Below are 5,073 nucleotides of genomic sequence, written 5' to 3'. Positions count from 1 at the left end.
CTTTTTTACATATGATGTAAACCTCTGTAATGAGGTAAAAGACATTCAACATAACCAACATGTATTTATATATGATAATACACACCTTGCTCAGCAAGTTACAAGGTGTAAATGAGTAATCAATAATTTACTAGTCTTATCTTTCCTGTTCCTGTTCTTGGAATAATTATAGAAAAATCATACCACTACTAGAAAAACAGCCTTTTACGATGTGCAATGTGTGTCGTAAAACGCTCAGATGACGCGCAAATGCGTGTCAAGGAAGGCCCTGTCATAACGAGAGATGACACGCTTTTGCGCGTCATCTATTTACGACGCTCATTTACGACACGCAATGCGTATCAAGGAAGTCCCTGTCATAAAGGAAGACGACACGTATTTGCGTGTCATTAAACCGACTGTCAAGAAAGGTCATGTCATAACTGAAGATGACACACATTTTTGCGTATCGTAATTTTAAATGTTTAAAAAAATATTTTATTAATAAATTTACTAATTTTCAAATTAAATTTGCATTTAATATTTCATAATAGAAAACAAAATATCATATAAAAAAAATACAATCTGTTGTATAAAATTTAATGTCATACAAATAATCGTTCCATGGAAAGATAAAACAAATCAATAGAAGTTGTAACAGAAATTTACAAACTAATTAGATACAAGAAATATGAAAACTTGAAATCCTTAAGATTAATGGTTCTAATAGAAGCTTCATGTGAGATACATATAGTTGTTCCGGTAAGCAAGGATGTTCCCGAATCCACAATAGCAGCACAAGAACACGTACACGATATCTTCTGCTAAAAGGTGTCGATCCGAATTTACTGTTGAAGGTTGTCATGATAGTTGTTAAGATTTAAGCATAACAAAAAACCAATCAGTGACTATAATAAGCTAGAAAACAAGCAGCTAATAAACTAAATAAGCAACTAATTACGTCAAACTATGACTATGTATTCCAAGTTTCCAAAGACTATGTTATTCCATGTTTTGAACATTGCATATAAGATACTGTACAATCATGTTTACAGTAGACTTTAAAGAATTTACAAGTTTAAACTCAAAACAAACATATGAACAACAATGATATAAATTAGAAATTGATAGTGAACTAGTTTGAAAAATTGTCTAAACTAATAAGCTGTTAAAAGTTTCCTAAATCCATGTATTTTCTTCCCTATATGATCTTAAATCATCAGTAAAAATGTAAAACACAATGTACAGATACAAAATATACAACACTCAAATATAGAATCCAATGAGAAAAATATACCTGCAATGGTAATGACACGACGTTGAAGGTCAAGTTCTAGGGGTTGTACTTGAGACAATTGTGTATCTGTCACCAAGTTCTCATTACTACAATGTAACATTTAAACAAAAAACTTGATAGTAATCTAAACAAACCCGATCTACATTTTTTTAAAATGAGGTACCTGAAATAATAATTGATTTGGGTCACAATCTTAGCATGGAATTGGGGATCCGAAACAGCAAAGTACATTGAAGGTGCTAATGGGGTAACAAAAGGCATGCCTCTAAGGGACTACGAGTGTTCATTAGCTGAAATAATTAGTAAATGGTTGAGCTTCTAGAAGCTGTTCTAAACGCCTACGGGTGTTCATAAGCTGGAAATTAAATAAAATACGTGGAAAAAAATTAGTAATACTTAAAAAAAACAAACCCGGCCAATTGGAATTAACATTATAATAAGATGATCAATTAATTACCTTTTCTTTTACCTCCTTAAGAACAATTCTGTAAGCAGAAATCCCAGTCTTCTGAAGCATGCTTGGCTCTAGAAGCTTCTCGAAGCTTCCTCTTCCAACTTGTGATTCAGCAAAAAGCTTTCTTTGATTGGGGCTTAAAGTTCTCGATTTTGGTGCGGGAGTTTGATGACCATTACTGGCTGCTGCATTCGAATGGTTCCCATTTATATTCAGTTTCTCATCATTTTTGTTTGGCGAAGTAGTAGCCTCATAATCCTGTAAATATGCAGAAAGTTGAGAGGGTAAAAAGGTAAATCTTGATAACTTTGGCTGAAAATTTGGTTTACCTGGTTTTTCAGTGGTTTATACTCTGATCCAGGAACATCAAGTTAGGATAATGAGACTAATCTTCGTTGCATTCTAATAAAGCAATATGTAGAAAATTATATATGATTTTATTAGCTAATTATAGATAAAATTAAATTTCAATGATCATTTTGTTTTGTTTTGTTAATTAATTAACCTGTACAAGAGGGTACATCGGCTTGAGCAGGAAGTTGTGTAGGTAGGCCATGGACATTATGGGTTTGATTCTTTTGCGTTTGGTTCCTTCCAACTCATGTATCGATCCTCTTCAGAATTTTTTTAAGTATGAAAGAAAATCATTAATTCAATATTATTCTCAAACAGGACAGGACATGAGTATTATAATATAATACAATAAAAAATGGAATGTGAAAAACCTTTAATTACGATTTCATGTGCTCATCTTGCATGGACATCGCTACATTGATTCATGGAAAGTTCAAATCTGAGGTTATCAACTTCCCTTGTGTAAAGATCAATAGCCATCCACCTTGATAAAAGAGATACATCTCTTGTTACCTGAAACAAACAGTAATAAAAGTCATTTTACAATTATAATGAGGCTAAATCTATATCTATTTCTCTGCATGCTTCACCATAGTTCTTTTGTGAATAACTACTTGCAAGAATTGCCTAGAAAACAACATAATCAGATAACTACAGGACAAAATAGAACAACAACCTTAACCTTGTACTAGGTTAATTTTTAAGGTTACCTCTCCTGCAATTGCAAAAGCATTAGTAAGCAAAGAAAGAGCCAACCAAACTTCTAAACAGATCTGATAAGCAGCCATGGGAATAGAACCTTCTCTCGCAGCTATTGATGTAGATAAAGTCATAGTTACAAGAACAGCAAAACTCCTCCACATTAAAAGGAACCTTGGTTGAAAATATAGGTTGATGTCACTTGTACAACATCATATTCCATCCTATTCAAATATGATTATATTCCATTCACAAGATTTCGTTCCAGCCATTGCACCCTATTTCTTTCCAGCCATTCCACCCATGTTCACATGATTAAATTCAAACCATATTCAGCAGCCAATTACAAACCCTGTTATATAATTCCATTCCAACCAAACCTTATCATCCAGGAAGATATGTTAAATGGGACAACATTAAAAGGGAGATATATTATTAAGATAATGTATTTGAGGGAGTAATACTAATTAAGCAGTGAATGAACCTTGAGCTTGAAAGCCTAGAGGCAAGTGGAGATGGAGCAGTTCGGGTTATAGCACATAAAGTTTCGGCTGCATTAGCATGTACTTCAGGAGGAGCCTGTCAGTAACATATGAAATTAAAAGCATATCATGCATATGCACAAAATTATGTATATAAATTTAACAACAGCTGTCTCTGTCTCTCATGATCAGATATATGTTTATACATCAAAAATGAAACTATACTCTAATTTTAATAGTTTGAAGTACCCTTTGGTTTCTTTTAGATAAATGTTCGATTAATGTTTAAAACACCCTTTGTTTTTGTTTTTGTTTTTATTTTCTCATAATCTAAATTCTAAAACTTTTTGTAGACGAAAGGGTTACAGTCACAATTGATTAAGGGAGTACATTGTAGCTTTTAATGAGATTAAATTGTTATTAATTATAAAAAAGGGTTAAATGCTTATTTATGCAATGACTTTCACTTTTTTCCAGTTTACACAACAAAGTAGGTTTTTTAGACAAAATGTGCACTGTGCAACCACGTTTTCATTCTAGAAACAAAATATGCAACATCTAACCTATAACATGTTTAATCTGTTAAACTACAATGTTGCATAACTTTGTGAAAAAAGTATTGAAACATAGTAAAAATGGTGAAACATTGTTAAAAAAATGGTAAAACCCTATCAAAATCCAAACTCATAACTTCCTTTTTTATAAAACACATATGTTTTGATGAAATTGAGATCCACGGCGCTCATGCTTACCTGATCGAGCAATTCATGAAAGACCAAGCAAACAACCGGACCGACCAATACGACGGATCTTTACAAAACCGATGCCGATTCGCTCTAGAAATCATCGAGGCGATCGTCTACGAGATCGGACCTGACCGAGTCAGGATCCGACTCACCCCCGTTCACGGATTACATGGATGCCGGCGATTCAAATCCAGAAGCTTTAGGGCTTTACATGGCGGAATCTCTGAATAAATATCGGATTCTTTATTGCCATATGGTGGAACCAAGGTGGAAAGTGGAAGGCGAAAACGTAGAAACTCCGCATAGTCTTGCCCTGATGAGGAAAGCATTCAATGGGACTTTTATTTCGGCCGGCGGGTATGAGATGGAAGACGGGAATACGGCGGTGGCAGAGAATCGGACGGATCTTGTTGCTTATGGGCGGTTGTTTTGGCGAATCCGGATTTGCCGAAACGGTTTCAGCTTAAGGCTCCGCTTAATAAGTACAATCAGGAGACATTTTATACGTCTGATCCTATTATTGACATTTTATACCTAAGTTCTCCGAATAATTCTTTGAATTCGAGGTTTTAGATTTTGTCGACGCCATTGATGAGGAGAGCTCGCAGATCAGTTACGATTCACCTTCACTTTATTTTCTTGTTCTCCTCTTGATGATTTCAGACTCCGTCTCCACGCTTTACATGATATTTTTCAGAAAGGAGTCTTTGTGAAGCATTGGGATTTTTCTTTATTTAATAACCCTCGCACTTACTGGGTTGAGAGAAAACGAGAGAAGCGGAAGCTTGGAAGAAAATAAAACCCTAGCACGTGCTAGAGAGAAAGGAGGTGGCGATTGCATAGGGTTTATAGAGAGACGAGAGGTAGAGAATCAAGGGAGATCTAGAGGAGAGAGTATTAGAGAGGGGAGAGTCGATTGCAAATATGAAAGATAGATAGAAAGTAGAAAGAACGAGGAGGGTTTTCAAAATTTTGGGGATTTCGTTTCCCCGTGTCTACTAAAAGCGTGTTTCATTAAAATTATAAAGCGACAGGTACAGACAACGCATGTTTAAGAAAAAG

The 5,073-nt window shown here is 34.6% G+C and overlaps 1 pseudogene; it reads left to right on the top strand.

Annotated features, from left to right (window-relative positions):
• The first annotated feature begins 3,987 nt into the window (after positions 1-3,987).
• On the top strand, positions 3,988-4,584 carry LOC111918936 (12-oxophytodienoate reductase 2-like; annotated as a pseudogene).
• The last annotated feature ends 489 nt before the right edge of the window (positions 4,585-5,073 follow it).

Source organism: Lactuca sativa, chromosome 2 (genome assembly GCF_002870075.4).
Source record: "Lactuca sativa cultivar Salinas chromosome 2, Lsat_Salinas_v11, whole genome shotgun sequence".
In the NCBI taxonomy this organism is placed as follows: domain Eukaryota; kingdom Viridiplantae; phylum Streptophyta; class Magnoliopsida; order Asterales; family Asteraceae; genus Lactuca; species Lactuca sativa.
The sequence above is the reverse complement of the archived record's forward strand: the minus strand, read 5'-3'. Positions and strand labels throughout refer to the sequence as shown.